Source organism: Pseudophryne corroboree, chromosome 8, assembly GCF_028390025.1.
Source record: "Pseudophryne corroboree isolate aPseCor3 chromosome 8, aPseCor3.hap2, whole genome shotgun sequence".
NCBI classification, from domain to species: domain Eukaryota; kingdom Metazoa; phylum Chordata; class Amphibia; order Anura; family Myobatrachidae; genus Pseudophryne; species Pseudophryne corroboree.
The window spans coordinates 326,233,801-326,251,998 of NC_086451.1; positions in this window are offsets into that span (position 1 = coordinate 326,233,801).

Sequence of the window (18,198 nt, forward strand, 5' to 3'; positions counted from 1 at the left end):
CTTGACTGTACACCAGCCTTTGGAGTCCCTCTGCAGCTGCCTGTGATTTTGTGGTCTCAATATCAGGAGAACTGGAGTCTTTGGCGTGTTATATGTCCAACGTGTCTTGGACAATCATGGCCTTTCTGAAGAATGGGTGTGTATGGGAGAGGAGTATGCTTTAGAATTGAGCTGTCCAGTGGGGTTTGTATGGGCATGTCCATTTACAGTATGTTGCACTGTCTGACCACCTGCAGCGCTGCTGTTCGCTTGTGTGTCTTGAAGTGTAGGAGTCAATGGGTATCACTGTCTACATATGGGATGGTTGTGAGTGGCTGACGTGGTGACTGTGAACATCAGAGGAATGGATTGCTCAGCAGTTTTGAGATGTGTGTTTAAATATCCCAATAAATGCTAATCTTCTTAATGGTTGCATCACTGAAATGTGGTGTGACTGGACTGTCACATAATGTATTGGCTGCATGTGGGGGGGGGGTTGATAACTCTGTGTGGCATGATGTATTACCAATGTAAATGTGTGAGTAGAATATGAAGGGATGAGAAGTTCTGAGTGTGGTGGGATGAGTATAAGAGTCAATGTAAGAATGGTGCACAGTGCTGTTTTCTGAGTGCTGACATGTGGGCTCTTATTACATGCTTATAAATTAGGTAACCTTATGTTGTGCCTGAATGGGATGTGAGCTTAGGGTTAGGCACAGGGACAACACAGTTGGGGTTAGGCTGCAGAAGGGGAGGTTAGGGTTAGATTTGACCAAGGTCCTTTAGCCAACTTGGATTTAGACTCATTTCTGAGGACACCCTACTGAGCGGGATTAGGAGTAACAAAGACAAAGGAGCTGCTGCTGGAATGTTTTAGCTGGGCATAGAGAGAGTGTGCAGCAGCAGCATACCCAGCACTGGTACAGAGCATGGGGCACAGAAAACATATGCTTTCAGTGCCTATGGCTACAGAAAAACTGGTAATGAGGAGAAAGTGACTGCAGCACATATTCATTATTACTGGCGGCAACCTGTTGTGACTATGCGACACACATAGACACATACTGACTGGGGTGGTCTCTGTATACCCTACACAGGGCAGGATAAAGTTGCTGGGTGCATACTGTGCCACAAATTGCTATTACACAGCCATAGGGTGAGTAGCCGATGCCAGACGTACATGTGGATACTGTGAGGTGCTGTGTGTACAGGGGTCTGTGTGTCAGCGTGTGGGTTGCTGTGTGTACAGGGAGCTGTGTGTCAGTGTGTAAGGTATTGTGTGTACAGGGGTCTGTGTGTCAGCATGTGGGGTGCTGGGTACATAGTTCTCTGTGTCAGCATGTGAGGTGCTGTGTGTACAGGGAGCTGTGTTTCAGTGTGTGTGGTGCTGTGTGTAAAGGGGTCTGTGTGTCAGTGTGTGGGGTGCTGGGTACAGGGGTCTGTGTGTCAGTGTGTGGGGTGCTGTGTGTACAGGAGGCGGTGTGTCAGTGTGTGAGGTGCTGGGTACTGGGGTCAGTGTGTGGGGTGTTGTGTGTACAGGGGGCTGTGTGTCAGTGTATGAGGTGCTGGACCCTTTTGTTCTGATTTGGCAGCACTCAATGGTTACTTGTAATATTGCTTTCAATGGTAATCATCCATGGAATCCACGCCGAGGGCCAGCTGCAGAGAGCCTCCCACAAACTTAAAACAGGAGGTAAGCTTGCACCTTGCATAGCATAAGGAGCTCATCAGCCTCCAAGCATGTGGTAACAGCTTTCACCTGAGCTCAGAGCTGGTTTGAGGTAGATGTCCTGGCCCAGCGTGTGGACAGGAGATCTGGCCAGCAAATTACTACTGCTCTGCATCTGCAGTTGCCTGTCACACAGTTTTACAGGTTTAACAACAGTGAATAACAACGGAGTGGGGAGAGCGCCTCTGTAACTCAGCAGCTCCCTGCATTGCTGACCTTGATGAGCGCATCACGTCGGCCATGATAATTGGGAAAGTATCACTTTAAATATACATAAAAGTTTTATGTGTTGACTGATGCTGTGATAGACCATACATATTAACATGAAACTGAGAACATGAAAGGGAGAGGGGTTTGATGAAGTTTGTACGAGCATTACAACTGGGTGATTTTCAACGTCTACCATGTTTGGGTGCACAATAAACGTGGTGGTTCAAAATGTTTTAAAAGACGGGAGATGTTAGTTGTGGTCTGTAAAATGTCAGACATTTTATGCATTCGGCAACTGCATGTAGAAAATCAATGGTGTCTGGATTCACTGTATTCTGAGTTTTGTATCTACTATTCAAGCACTGCCTATAGTTGGTGACACCTATTTTTTGCTTAGTGCATGAAAGACTCCATATAGGGTCTCCCTCTTTTGATAGCTGCTAGCTTTGTTAATGAAGCAGTATGAGAGTGAGCTGAAATGGTATTGAGTACTCTCCTTAAGTGATTGTATGGACAAATATGCGTATAAACCTGGTAACTAATAAAACATTTCTGCTTTACTAACAAATTGTACAGCCTTGCAAGTTGGGTCATTGGGCCTGGTTTGTATTTGTATGGAAAGCCATTGGTTTACATGCAAATTCGGTGTTTGTAGGTCTCTGCAGATGCCAGACCTTTTCTGTGCATGTGCACAATTGTCTTACAACATCACTCATAGCCCACCCACCCATTCCCTGTTTGGAGGGTGGAGTGCTGGCAGCAACCAGAATTTTTTTTAAATATGGGCATGTCATACCCAGGGTCTGCCTCATTGTATGCAGACTTCATGGACTAGACTGTCCATATCTTACTGCCAATATGAGAAAGCTTCAGCTTATGCAGACTGACCAAGGTCAGCTAACATTGTGAGTCACGACCAATGGTCGTGATGGTGATCCAATGCTGCATCTTCGGATGCAACACTCAAATCTCACAGATGCATGCAGAAGGCATCTATCTACAGATGCCTCCTACTGCATTTGCATTTAATTTGTAAAGACAGTGACTACCTACTGTAAGTGTGGAATTTACCATATTATATTTTGCTGCTAAGAGGAGCTAATTAAGGCATTTCTATAGTATTGCTTTAATCTGTAGTAATACCTACTAACAATTATTCAGAAGAAAATCTATTATCACTGATATCAGCAATTGTGATCAAGCCTATTCTGGATTTTTGGGTCTATGTACTAAACCTTGGAGAGAAATAAAGTGAACGGAGATAAAGTACCAACCAATCAGCTCCAAACTGCCATTTTTCAAACACAGGGCCTGATTCATGTTTGTAAGTAATACAAAAAAGCAATCAACTGGCCAAAATAATGTTGGACTACATTTGGAGCAGATGTAATGTACAGAGAGATTTAGATTTGGGTGGGTTATATTTTTTTCTGTGCATGGTAAATGGGCTGCTTTTGCATGTATAGTACAGTAGCCCACAAATACTGGGCAGCTGATTTTTACACTGCAATTTAGATTTCAGTTTGAACACACCCCATCCAAATGTAAATCTCTCCACACATGCTATATATGCTCCACCTTGGGGGTGTATTTACTAAAATTTGATTTTGCAGTTTTAAGGAATTTGGCATTAAATTTTGATTATTTGATTTGGATTTACTAAAGGCCAAATCGAATGTCAAATTGATTTTAAAGCCAAATCCAATTCATATCCCAATAGAAATCAAATTTGTGAAAACATCATTGTTATCCCATAGCTCAACATAGAATGCCCTCATTTACTGAATTCTGATTTGGAAATCGATTTGAAACCAAACTCAAAATCGAACCTCAAATCCCCCAATGTTTAGAATGATGGTAGACATTTCGATTTTGGCTTCCAAACACCATTCTAATGGTAGGAAATTGATAGTGATATTTTTTTAAGTACTGTAAAGCTTGTAGGGCAGTGCAGAAGTCATAATAATAGATGTCCAAAGTTATGGTATGTTGTGTACCTACCTGCAAAATGCAAATCACCACCTGACTGAAATAAGCCTCAGAGCACCATCAGCAGCTTCATAAGTTGAATAGTGCATCACACTTCTTCCCTGAATGTGCAATAGATAGCACCAATGCACAATATTGGACGATTTGGCTGGATGATATAATGAATTTTTAAATTGTGAGTGTTGTAACTGGCTATCCTAGTTTGTACAATGATGCCTACATACTCAGCAATTCATCCCTGTCTTCAAAAAATTTTATGGGACAAATGCCAGAGGGATAGTTGTATAAGATATCAGTTTCTGCTAATAAAGCAGTTAATAGTAATTGTTACTATATTGTTCTAATTTGTACCCTTTCCACCAAAAAAGGTTATTTAGGCTATGGCTTCTGACTCCATTGTCAAATCCACAATCTCATGCTGAGCATAAGTATAACAGGCTAATATAGCTACCCAACCTAAGACAGAAAGCACCTTTGGTTTATTTAAAAAAAAATATTCAGACGACATATTGTTATATCATTTGGGAAAAGTGTTTGATATTGTGATCTGCTGCCATCTATTGAATAATCGCACATTAAATAAATAAACCACTCCCCCAAATTATGTAATATACAGGAAGCAGGCAGAGGATTTTTTTTTTTACCAACAACTGACTATGTGTGCACAGAATGTGGAAGGCTGCCAAGAAGGCAGATTAGAACTAGGCTTATTGCCAACTATTTCAGATATAAGTATTTAAAAAAAAAAATGTAATCATCAGTTAGGTTTTCATGTAAAAAAACAGTGTAAAGAGAGAGCTTTCCTTTTAATTAGTGTGCATGTGATACATTTGGACTAATATGAACCAATGAGGAAGTACTGTTCGATTTTGCATTCGATTTTGAATTCGATTTTGCTGGGGATTTAAGTTTTGATTTTGGAAGGGATAAATTCAACTCAAAATCCCTTCCAAACATTAATCCACATCAAATTTAATTTGAAAATTGAAAGCAAAATACATTTTTAGTAAATGAGGGATTTTTTAAATAAAAAAGAATTGATTTCAATCGATTTTAAAGATTCATAAATACCCCCTAGAGTGCCACTAGAGTGCCACATGGTTTTGCCCAGTTGCTTGGGTTTCTGCTTTACTTGCAAACATGAATCAGGCCCACAGCCTGTAACATAGCAGTTAGATGCTGATTGACTGGTTCTTGATTTCCATCCACTTTATCTCTTTCTCCAAGGCTTAATCCATAGACCCCTAAATTACCCGAGTTAACAAATATCATTACTAAGTTATTATTATTCCTTAATGACCTCTTGCTAAATATTTTTCTATTAACTAAAATTGCTGCTATGCCTGCTATATGTATTTTTTAGTGCTGGTTTTTCTTTTTTGTTATTACTAAATGATGTGATATTTGTAATAAGACATTGGCTGTGTGATTTTTTGAAATGTATTTTATGGTGTCATTTTTGACAGAAGTTTTCTCTTTCTTACAGTATGTACATATTAATTGGGTACCAGTATTTCCCATATTGGTATCTGAAGCTGCAGTCAATTTGCACTGGTTTATAATAAATTTTTCTGTAGGCTTCCATTTGCATAGGAGGCTAGTGTTAAATTGTTTTCTTTTGGGGGGAACAAATAGTCGTTTATTATTTGCTATCATTTGCTATTGTCCATTAACAGATTTTCTTTCCAACCAGCAAAAGTTGGTTGGACAGAAAATCTAAAGGTATACAGCCAGTTTAAGCAAATTGGCCTGCAATCCAGATTATCTACAGCTACAACCCTTCTGTTTGTACTGTAGTTGTTGTTGGACTTGATTGGATAGCTACTTTACTCCGCTGTCCAGTCAGTTTTATCACCAACTACACAATCACTAACTTTTGTTTCAAAACTTCTTTCAGCTATCAGCTAGAACAGTGGTTCCCAAACATGGTCCTCAATGCACCCCAACAGTCCAGGTTTTTGGGATATCTCTTTTGTGCACAGATTGTATAATCAAACTGACTGAGGGACTAAATAAGTCACTTGTGCTTAAACATGGATATCTTAAAAATCTGGACTGTTGGGATGCCTTGAGGACTTCATTTGTGAACCATAGAGCTAAAGATAAGTAATTATTATGTGTGCTTGCAGGTGTTATGTTATGACATTTGAGGGTCTACTTTAAGCGATCATTGTAGTTCTATTAGATTAGAATTGCTTAATTGGTAAATATTATGGAAGTGTTCTTTAACTTTGATTAAAAATCTACTTTTAAGAGAATGTTTTATATAATCTGAATTTTAAAAAAATTAAAAGAAGTGCTGAAAATACACTGTGCGCACACTACCAATGACATGAAGAAAAGGACAAGAACAAAGTAATGTTAGCCACTGTGTATATACAGTGCTGTAGGACAATGCTGCATGTAGCCCTTGACAAGTTAGACAGCTGGAATTTCACATAGTCAGTTTTATCATTTCAAAATCTGACAAGCATTTTTACATAAAGTAATTCTACTGACAGACTGGCAAAATCAAAGTATCTCAACATCTAGTGGAATATGAAACATTTACTACTCATATTTAGTTTGACAATAAATCAAAGAATGCTGTTCAATTAAAATCAATGAACTGAATCAAATCATTTTTGGGAAACAATATTTACAAAAAAAGTATTGGAAAGAGAAACACATAAAAATGTTTTAACAGCATTAAATAATGGGGAATGTGTTTTATCTTGTATGAAGAAAAAGCAGTGGTAATTTTTTTTATCCTTTAGAATGGAAAATGTATTTAAAATGTCATCACAATATTGCTTTAAAAGTCAATATATTTAGTAAACTTCTTTAATCTTTAAATATTTGAGTGGTGCATGCCATAAAGGCTCAGGTTCGCTGTCAAACAGAATTACTGAACCAAAAATGAAGACTCTGACATTGAATGTGTATGACATATGGGTATGCTATTACATGACTATGACCAGAAGTAAGCTACATGTTACCTTATGTTAGTTTAATCTCTAGAGAGAAACAATTCGTTCTTACCATTGTTAAGTGTCATTCAGCTTCATAACTCTACTGTATACTCCCTGCAGTAAGAGTGTCTGAACTAATAGGTAGGGGATATGTTTTATTACTTCAGGGATCTAGGCAAATGTCATTACATTCTCGCCCTCACATCATGCCAAAAGCAGGTGTTTATTGAATTGGCCAACATACACCAGCATCCATTTCTTTCTGTTCACATTATTCTGTAGTTAGATCTTTGTTAAACAACTAGAACACTGTATGCAATATTATTTTCAATAAGAATAGAGTGTTTTAATGAAAGCTATGTATCATGACTCTGTTTTAAATAATGTATGTAAATTTATGTTAATGGGTGATTTTTGGAGCATAACTTTATTAAAATATAGTCTATCTGCATCAACTGTCTCAAACTTGAAGTCCCTAATTTCCACAGTCATCTTCTACATTAAAAATTAGTATATATTAACATAATTGCTGGTCTACAGAAGTTGCCCTTAATGAACTTTGCATCTCAGTTTCTACCACTGATCTACCTCTCCGATCATAAGGTTGTTGTGTATGTGGTCTGCAAATGCGCAGTAGCTTTCTGAGAATGTACTGTACAGTATACAGCAATATCATGCAAGCTCAGCTGCAGTAATTGGAGTAGCACTCACTATGCATCATCCCCTCAGAGTTAATATTTTTTTTGCTTTTGTCACACATGAGTTGCAAATTAAATTAGTGGCCACTCATCTGTTATTGATTTGTTGTCATCTAGACATGCTTAAACTGATCATATTAATTGTCAAAACAGTACAATAAATTTGCTTTAGAGTTGTTACTTTAATCTATTGTATCAGAGGTTCTCAAACGCAGTCCTCAAAGCACCCCTACGGTCCAGGTTTTTTGTATATCCATGGCTCAGCACAGATGGCTAAAACAAATTGATTGAGGTTTTAATCAGGTCACCTGTAGCCAAGCATTTTGAGGACCGTGTTTGAGAACCTCTGTATTATATAATGGACTTAAATATCTGTCACCAGGGCCGGCGCCACCATTAGGCAGCTTTAGGCAGCTGCCTATGAGCGCCGACCACTAGAGGGCGGCATGCTCCCTTTGAACCCATTTTAAAAAAAAATACATTTTGCTACAGTGGGTTAGCCTACGGGCGGCCGCGGTGAGGGTCTTGTAGCGCTGACATGCCGTGTGCTTCAATGAATGAATGAATGAATGCATGCATGGCGCCCGTCCCCTGGCCTGTCAGACAGTTCCCTCTCCTCAAATCTCAGCAGCACTGGGACTCGGACATCCTCCCTGCGCCCTGCGCCCTCTCAGCCGGCAGTTCCCTGTTCCTCCCCCCTGCTGTTGCTGCAGTGGCCGATCCTGACGAGCGGAGCCGAGCTTCTCCTAGCCGCTGAGCAGCCGTCACACCACAGCTACTTTACCACATGTCTCTTGTGTTTCTAGCGCTGGACACATTACCCCTGCAGATGACAGCTGCTGCCCAGGCTCATCGCAGCCAGCTGCACAGTGCAAGGTGACGCTAGGTAGGCACTACTGTGTGAGTGTGTGTGACAATGGGTGACTGCTGAGTGTGAGTGTGTGTGACAGTGGATGATTGCTGAGTGTGTGTGACAGTGGGTGACTGCTGAGTGTGTGTGACTGCTGTGTGGGTGACTGCTATGTGTGAGTGTGTGTGACAGTAGATGATTGCTGAGTGTGAGTGTGTGTGACAGTGGGTGACTGCTGAGTGTGTGTGACTGCTGAGTGTGAGTGTGTGTGACAGCGGGTGACTGCTGTGTGGGTGACTGCTATGTGTGGGTGTGTGTGACAGTGGGTGACTGCTGAGTGTGTGTGACAGTGGGTGACTGCTGAGTGTGAGTGTGTGAGACAGTGGGTGACTGCTTAGTGTGTGTGATAGTGGGGGACTGCTGAGTGTGTGTGATTGTGAGTGTGTGGGACAGTGGGTGACTGCTGAGTGTGTGTGATAGTGGGTGACGTGTGAGTGTGTGATTGTGAGTGTGTGTGTGATTGTGAGTGTGTGTGACAGTGGGTGACTGCTGAGTGTGCGTGTATGTGACAGTGGTGACTGCTATGTGTGAGTGTGTGTGTGTGACAGTGGTGACTGCTATGTGTGAGTGTGTGTGACAGTGGGTGACTGCTGAGTGTGTGTGACAGTGGGTGACTGCTGAGTGTGAGTGTGTGAGACAGTGGGTGACTGCTGAGTGTGTGTGTGATTGTGAGTGTGTGGGACAGTGGGTGACTGCTGAGTGTGTGTGATAGTGGGTGACGTGTGAGTGTGTGATTGTGAGTGTGTGTGTGATTGTGAGTGTGTGTGACAGTGGGTGACTGCTGAGTGTGCGTGTGTGTGACAGTGGTGACTACTATGTATGAGTGTGTGTGTGACAGTGGGTGACTGCTGTGTGGGTGACTGGTATGTCTGAGTGTGTGTGACAGTTGGTGACTGCTGTGTGGGTGACTGCGCCAACTTTGAACTGCCACTGCCATGTCACTGTCCCTGCTTGAGAAGGCGCTGCAGTGGGTGAGAAAGGGAATTGGGGAGAGGGGCTATAGAGGAGGAAGTTAGTGAGAGGTGCAGGGGTGTGAGAAGGAAGCAGGTAGGCAGTGGGGGAAGAAAGCAGGCAGGGAGTGAAACACGGTGCAGGGAATGAGAGTGGTGGGGGTCAGCAGTGAGAAATGCAGGGGTTGAGAGGGAAGAAGGGGATGGAAGGATAGGTGGCAGGTGGAGTTGCAGGTGGTAAGTAAAGGTGAGAGACGCAGGCGATCAGACACAAAGAAGAGCATGTGGAGAGTAGGAGAATTACCTAGCATGATAGCGGGTGTTCAGTTTATACTTCTATATTCCCACTTCGCACATTGACAGTATATGTATTTAGGACTGGCTGCATTTTATCATGTGTGCATTTAATGTAATACAGTATGTCATAAGGTTTTCATTTTCCTTTATTTTGCAGCTTCAGGATGATCACAAACATTATTTACACATCCTATAGAACGTGATCACTCCTCACACTTCATTTCTTTACTGTATATATTTATGATGTCGTTTCTGATGCAGTCTCTTCCCTCCAAACACATCGCAGGCGGTCTAATTGCACACAAATAGGTATATCATCCGCTCTAGTGAACTGAACAGGCGATGTATATCTGTAGTGCATCAGTGGTTGTGTACACTTGTTATGTCCGTGAAGGCACCGTTCATATACATGTTGCGTCAACCCTGCAGCACCGCTGATGCTGATATATCTTGCAGATATATCAGCCTGTCTGGCTGTGTGTATGGGCGACCGTATGCTGACTGCACGGACTGACATCACAGCTGGGCCAATTCCATACCTCCCAACATGACCCTCTCCAGGAGGGACACAATGCTCTGCTTCTGCACTTCTCTCTTAATTTATGATTGCCATCGCCTGTTGTTAACAGGTTAATGAATAAGAAAGGTGTTTCAGCGCAGGTGATGGCAATCATAAATTAAGAGAGAAGTGCAGGAGCAGAGCATTGTGTCCCTCCTGGAGAAGGTCATGTTGGGAGGTATGCAATTCAAATGCTCGTCCAGTTGTGATGTCTGCACAGACACATCAACTGGCTGATTAAGTGTGTATGCTTACCAAATCGGCTGCTATATTGGCGAATTAATTTGCATAGTGTGCGCTTAACCTCAGATCAGCAGCAAACTTTGGTTGTGTGTGTAGATCAGTGTGTAGATAGTTTTATACAATTGCACAACATGGCCACTATACCAGCAGAGGGATCTGCAGATGTATGCTTCAACACCGAACAGAAAATAATAATAAATAAAAGTCTTTGTAACTTTTAAAACTAATCAATACTGCAGCTGCCAGCTTTACTTAGAGGTCAGGGGTGGGGAGGGTGTAGGCTATAGTTTTGCCTAGGGTGCCAAGAAACCTTGCACCGGCCCTGTCTGTCACTGATATGTGCAGTGAATCCAGAAGGAGAAACGTATATGTGTCCCCTTGTGCACCCTCTCCTCTCCTCTTCTCTTACTTACTTACCTTTCACCAGAAACAAAGATATACTGTTTGTGCTATTATAAACTCTCCCAAGGCCTCCCACCCACCTTTCACGCACACAATTTAAATTAAGAGTGACTGGATGGATGCAGAACACTATTTGCATTAGTGGCTTTTACTACACCTGACTGTTTGCTGTGTGCACACATACCGAATAACAACTACTGTATGCATGTGACCATCACTCAGATTGCACTAATGTGATGACTGAAAACATGCTGCCACCCAAGCCACACAGATCTGTTACACAGGTGTACAGTGCACACCAATGCAAATGGGAAAATGTAGGTGAATAATTTAGGAAGAAGAGGGACTCACTGACCATCACCATGTGCAGCACCAGCCCTGGATTGTACAAGCCAGAGGCAAGGCAGGAAAAAAAAATGCTACAAGTGGCAAGTGCTGTGCAGCCTTTCTTTCTTTCTCTTTTTGTCTGTCTTCTCTCTTCCCCTTTGCCCACCTCTTACTCCCTCTGCCCTCTCACTAGCGCACTCTCTCCCTTGGCTCCCTCTCTCTCTTCTCTCTCTACCCCCTCCTCCTCTCTCTTCTTCTCCCCTTCTCTCTCTCCCTCTCCCCATCTCCCCCTCTCTTCCTCTGTCCCTCGTCTCTCTCCATCTCTCCCTTCTCTCTGTCTCTCTCCATCTTCTCTCTCTCTACATCTCCCCATCTCTCTATTTCTCCATTTCTCTCCTCTCTCTTTCTCAGTCTCCCTCTCTCTCTACCTCTTTCCTATGTCCCACCTTCTGCCCCTCCTTCCACTCTCTCATCTCCCCCTCTTTCTACTTCCATTTCCCATCTCCCTCTATGTTTCCCTGCACCCCTCTTCCTTCCTCTTCACCCCCTCTCTCCATCTCCCTTCCCTCTCTCTCTCTCTGTCTCTCTCTGTCTGCCTCTCTCTCCATCTATCCTCTCTCTCTGTCACCCCCTTTCTTCATTCCTCTTCACACCTCTCTTTCTCTCCATCCCACATTCCCCCTTTCTCTGTCTCACCCCTCTCTCTGCCTCCTCTCTCTCTCTCTCTCTCTCTCTCCCCCCCCTCTCTTTCTCAGTCTGCCTCTCTGTCCATCTATCCACACTCTCTCTTTCTAATCTCCCCCCTCTCTCTGTCTCCCCCCTCTCTCTCTGTATATCCCCTCTTTCTCCATCTCCACCCCTTTCTCTCCCTCTCTGTCCTCCTGCACCTCTCTCTCTCTTCCTTCCTCTTTCTGTCCCCCTCTCTCTCTCTCTCTCTCTCTCCCTCCTTACCTCTTTGTCTCTGCCCCTCTCTTTCTGTTTCACCCTCTCTCTCCCATCTCTTTCTCAATAAACAACTAAAATGCACCACAGGTATGGATGGATAGTATACTTGACGACACAGAGGTAGGTAGAGCAGTGGACTACTGCACCGTACTGCTATATATTATATACTGGTGGTCAGCAAAATTCTGCACTGTCCTCCTACTATATAATACTGCGCACAACTAAAATGCACCACAGGTATGGATGGATAGTATACTTGACGACACTGAGGTAGGTAGAGCAGTGGACTACTGTACCATACTGCTATATATTATATACTGGTGGTCAGCAAAATTCTGCACTGTCCTCCTACTATATAATACTGCACACAACTAAAATGCACCACAGGTATGGATTGATAGTATACTTGACGACACAGAGGTAGGTAGAGCAGTGGACTACTGTGCCGTACTGCTAAATATTATATACTGGTTGTCAGCAAAATTCTGCACTGTCCTCCTACTATATAATACTGCGCACAACTAAAATGCACCACAGGTATGGATGGATAGTAGACTTGACAACACAGAGGTAGAGCAATGGACTACTGTACCGTACTGCTATATATATACTGGTGGTTAGCAAAATTCTGCACTGTCCTCCTACTATATAATACTGCGCACAACTAAAATGCACCACAGGTATGGATGGATAGTATACTTGACGACACAGAGGTAGGTAGAGCAGTGGCCTACTGTACCGTACTGCTATATATTATATACTGGTGGTCAGCAAAATTCTGCACTGTCCTCCTACTATATAATACTGCGCACAACTAAAATGCACCACAGGTATGGATGGATAGTATACTTGAAGACACAGAGGTAGGTAGAACAGTGGACTACTGTACTGTACTGCTATATAATTCTGGTGGTCACACGTCAGCAAAATTCTACACTGTCCTCCTATACCACAATGCAGCACAGATATGGAGCATTTTTCAGGCAGTGAACGTAGATATTTTCAGCACACTGAGCACAGATATTTGCAAGCACACTGAGCACAGATATTTGTAGCACACTGAGCACAGATATTTGCAGCACACTGAATACAGAAACTGAGAGAACGCTGCACGTCCTCTCCCTATCATCTCCAATGTGCGGCTCCTTATATAGAATACGAATCTCGCGAGAATCCGACAGCGGGATGATGACGTTCGGGCATGCTCGGGTTAACCGAGCAACGCGGGAGGATCCGAGTCTGCCTCGGAACCGTGTAAAATGGGTGAAGTTCGGGTGGGTTCGGATTCCGAGAATCCGAAACCGCTCATCACTACTTTTCAAACAATTGAATTCCACCCTGCGACTCTTATCCAATTCAGCAGTTTATCCTCAAGGTTATGTGTTTTAATATAATTGCTGTATCCCTTATGAATTTGCTGAAATTTTAAGGGATTTCACATGCCTTCTTTGCTAATTCCGGCCATTTTAAACAGGCCCTTCATTCCCTCTACTCCCCCTATTCCTAAATTCATGCATATTATCTCCATGGGGAAATTATTTTCAACTTTATGTTTGCTGTCAGAATTTCCCATACTGACACTTCCTTGGACCTACAGTAAGGTCCTTTTAGGTATTTTTAAAAAGGGTATCAGGTGTCTGTTTTTGCTACTTATATAATAGCAAATTCAGTGCCCTTTAATACGTCTCTCTTGACAAAGTCTTGGACTAAGGAGTGATAAGCCCTTCTTAAGGTTGGGCAGATATGTGGGGACAGTTTGCCATGTATATTTTTAGGCAGAGTGTCTGTTATCTGAGGCCAAGTTTCTCCAATTTGGCTCTGTAGGTAGTCTTTGTTAATGTGACAGCCTACTGTGAGTAAATAATCACTTCTGCCTTTCTTTATCCAATTTAGATCTTGTCTCTGACCCAGCATTAAGTTTTTTCTGCAATTATACCACGTAAGGTGGGACTATGAACTTGTTCCTGGCCACTTTGTTGTAATATAATGACACATGTACATGAAGAATTTTATAAATCTCTGCAGTTTCTACGAGGTGGATCCATACAATACAAAATAACTGTACTCCTGAGACATATAAATACCCATAGTACCTGACACTTTAGACAGACAGTAACTGAACTAAATAACAAGAGGTCAACCTGAGTAGAAAATAAACTACTTACCCGGTCATCTGTGTAAGTACAGGGTTGTCCATCCTCAGATCAGCCTCTAGGAAATCTCGGTCAGGAATCTCCAAGTTGTATCTGGCTCTTGCTGGACCTAAACTGGCCCATCCTGAGCTCAAATATATGTGTCAGGAATCAGAAGTCATCAATCGATCATGGGAAAATAATGTTTGATGCATTAGATACAGTTACAGTTACAGATGTGTCCACATACATCTTTGCTATATCCCACCATGTATGGCACAGTTTCGCATGCCATAGACTAAAGAGATTTAGCCATGCCTTGTGATTTTTCTTAATTTGCTTCTTTAATATGTTACTTTATACATATTCTATTATGGCAAACAAAAATTTTAAAATTCATCCACTCGCTACTCGTGAAAAACAGCTTAGCCGTGTTTTGCATGTTGGGCCAAATTTGTAAAAAAGCAAAGATGTAAGTGGACACATCTGTATATAGGCTTTGAGTTACATTGAATTACATTGGTTCCATTTCATCCCCCAACAAGCACTCCTATTGTATTTTCTGCCTAGCACTAAGATAAGAAACTGCTTCTACTAGCTGTTCCTTGTTTTGGTACATATTGGTACAGGAATGTCAACATACAGTAAATGTAATACCCCACAAGGTGACAGCATGGGCCACAAACAAGGACGAGTGAGACTACTAAGGATAGCATAGAGTTAATTACCAGCCTTGGACCCTTTAAGGAATACACTGGAGGTGGGCCTTACCCGGCAGGTTAATTGGCAGCTCTTGTAGGAGCAAGACCTGATTGGCTGTGGTGTCCAGGCAAAAAGAAGTGTGAAGACATGCAACGGTCGAGTGTGACAGCAGGACACGTGCTGGAGACCCGCTGAGTCTCCCCACCTCCCACTTAGCTTCAGCTAATAGCCAGCAATGGCCTCGAGATATCATGTGTGGGCTACTGGGAAGCAGATATCCAGGTCGGGAAAACACTGTTACCCAAGCAGGGATGCCTGGTGACCACAACTGATGAAGACAAAGTGGCCCCAATTGGATGAACATGCTACACAAGTGCCCAGGCGAGCTGGTGTAAACTTTGAGAGACAAGCTAATGGAGGTAGTGACTACCAACAAACAGTCCCTATAGAAGACTATTAAGGTCCTCCAAGGTCACCAGAGGTTTGTGCAAGAGACGAGCAAAATCGAGAAGGTCCGATTGACCGATGGGAAGTCGGTAAAACTTCGGACCAACTTCCAAATGATCTTGTAGGGCAAGGCACAGTATGAACCAAGTGGCCGAAAATATGACGCATTGATTGAGGCAAGTTTTATCCCTGCATGGAACGAGATGGTTGTGGTGAGCACCCTCATAATGGTTAAGAATGGACGAGTCCCTGTCAGGGTACTAAACCCACATAACCATGCAGTCAAGACCTATCAAAATCAACCACTAGTGTTGTTGCTATGAACCACCTTCCAGGACGTGGTATACCCAGCACCTGCAGGGAAGCAGCACAGCATACAGGCCGAGAGTGGATTGGACCATGGTCAGACAACGGCCTGGTGGGAGGAGATCCAGATCAGGAAGTGGACACCTGGGAAGATGATAGAAAATGATTCCTAGAAGATGTACGGGAGAATGCAGACGCATTCAGCAAGAGCCCAACAGACATAGGTGTCATTGTAAATATCTGGCATAAAATCCCTATGGGAAATGCATGCCAAATTACGGAGCGACATCAACCCGTAGCTATGGCCCTCAACAAGCTGATCCAACAGATGCTTGAGGAGATGAAGATGAACTGGATCATTTGAGAGTGCCACAGTCCATTGGCGGCGCCGATGGTACTAGTCCGCAAGAAGGATGGCTAATTATGCTTCTGTGTTGACTACAGAAAGCTCAACAGTGTCACCCACTGAGACACCTACCCCTTCCCCATACTGAAGAATCTCACGGCCCTCAAAGTTGCCAAGTATTTCTCTATATTAGACCTGACCAGTGGATACTGGCAGGTCCAAGTGTACAAAGAAGACAAAGAAAAGACGGCATTTGTTACCCCTATGGGTCTCTACGAGTTCAACCGCATGCCCTTCTGGTTATGCAATGCCCTGGCTACGTTCCAGAGGGTGATGGAGCATTGCATGGGACACAAGAACTTTGAATCATGCTATTATATTTAGACAATATAATTATCTTCTCAGAATAATACCCGAACATCTCCAACAGCTGCGAGAAGTGTTTCAGCAATTGTCAAGGTACGGGCTGAAACTGAAACCCGGGAAGTGTAAACTCCTGAAACCCGAGGTCCAATATCTGGGCCATATAGTGAACTCAGAGGGAGTCTCCCCAGATTCGGAGAAGAAAAAAGCGGTTGTGGAATAGCCCACCCCACGAACAGTGAAGGATACCCGGAGGTTCCTCGGATTTGTGAGGTATTACTGAAGGGTTGTCTGTAGCCACCCCCCTCATGGAACTCCGCTGTGGTTTTCCTAAAGACGGGTGCAATAGGATGACTCTAATTTAGTGGATGGACATCCGACAGGCAGCCTTTGACAAACTGAAGGAGACACTGATGACGGCACCACTATTGGCTTACTCCGATTACAGCACCCTGTTCCGTTTATACACGGACACCAGCAAACAAGTGTTGGGAGCCATGCTCGCCCAGTTCCAAGATGGGTTCGAACGTGTCATCGCCTATTCTAGTTGCAGCCTCAGACAGACAGATGCAAACTATAGTGCAAGCTGGAGTTCCTGGCACTGGTATGGGCGGTGACCAAAAAATTCCGTGACTACTTGGCCGCCACCCCATTCGTGGCCATCACAGACTGTAACCTACTCACGCACCAAGCCACGGCTCAGTTAAACGCTCTAGAACAGAGGTGGGCATCATGACTGGCTAACTACCAATATACGATTGAATACCAGAGCGGTTGCAGTAACGCTAATGCTGATGCCCTTTCATGGCTATCATCTTCTGACAAGGAGGAAGGGGACATAGACCCGAGGGAACTGGCGGAGTTGCCCAATTTTAACGTTCATCAGTGACAACCCATACAGGATCTGATCAACACTGTGGCCACAAGGCTGGTAGTCAGAGAAGAAGGTTCCGACTGGGCGCAATGGCAGCAGACATGTGCACACATTCAACAGGTGTGGAAGTATCTAATGATGCACCAGGGACTGTCACAAGTGGAGAGAGAGGTGACACAGATGGAACTTCTGCAGCTATGGAGGCAGAGGGCTTGACTAAAGTTGTGAAGAGGGATACTCTATCAGTGTTACATTGACTCAAAGACACACCGCGTGGGAGAACAACTTGTTATACCTCGAGCTGCAAAAGAGACTATTTTACGGGCTTACCATGATGAATCTGGCCATTTTGGGGTCCAAAAGACTGAAGCGAACCTGCAGAGTTGGTTCTATTGGCACAATCTGAGATGAGATGTGGAAGACTGGTGCAAGGCTTGCCTGAATTGCACAGCAAGATGACCAGTGTCCTCGGAGGAGAGTGCACCCCTTCACCCCATCATCAGTTGGTATCCCCTAGAGCTTGCCTCCCTTGACCACGTCCAGATAATACCCAGTCAAATGGGATATATCTACGCCCTGACCATAGTAGACCATTTCACCAAGTTTGTCGTAGCCTTACCAGTGCGCAACTTGACAGCCTGGACCACAGCGGAAGTCTTCTGGCAGGCATTAATTTGACCATGTGGATTCCCCCACAGGAACCTCTTGGACCAGGGTCCATCATTTGAGTCCCAACTGTTTAGAGAACTATGTGATCGCAATGGGTGCAAGAAGTTACACACGACCCCTTACCACTCACAGGGCAATAGCTTATGTGAGCGCATGAACAGGACTTTTGT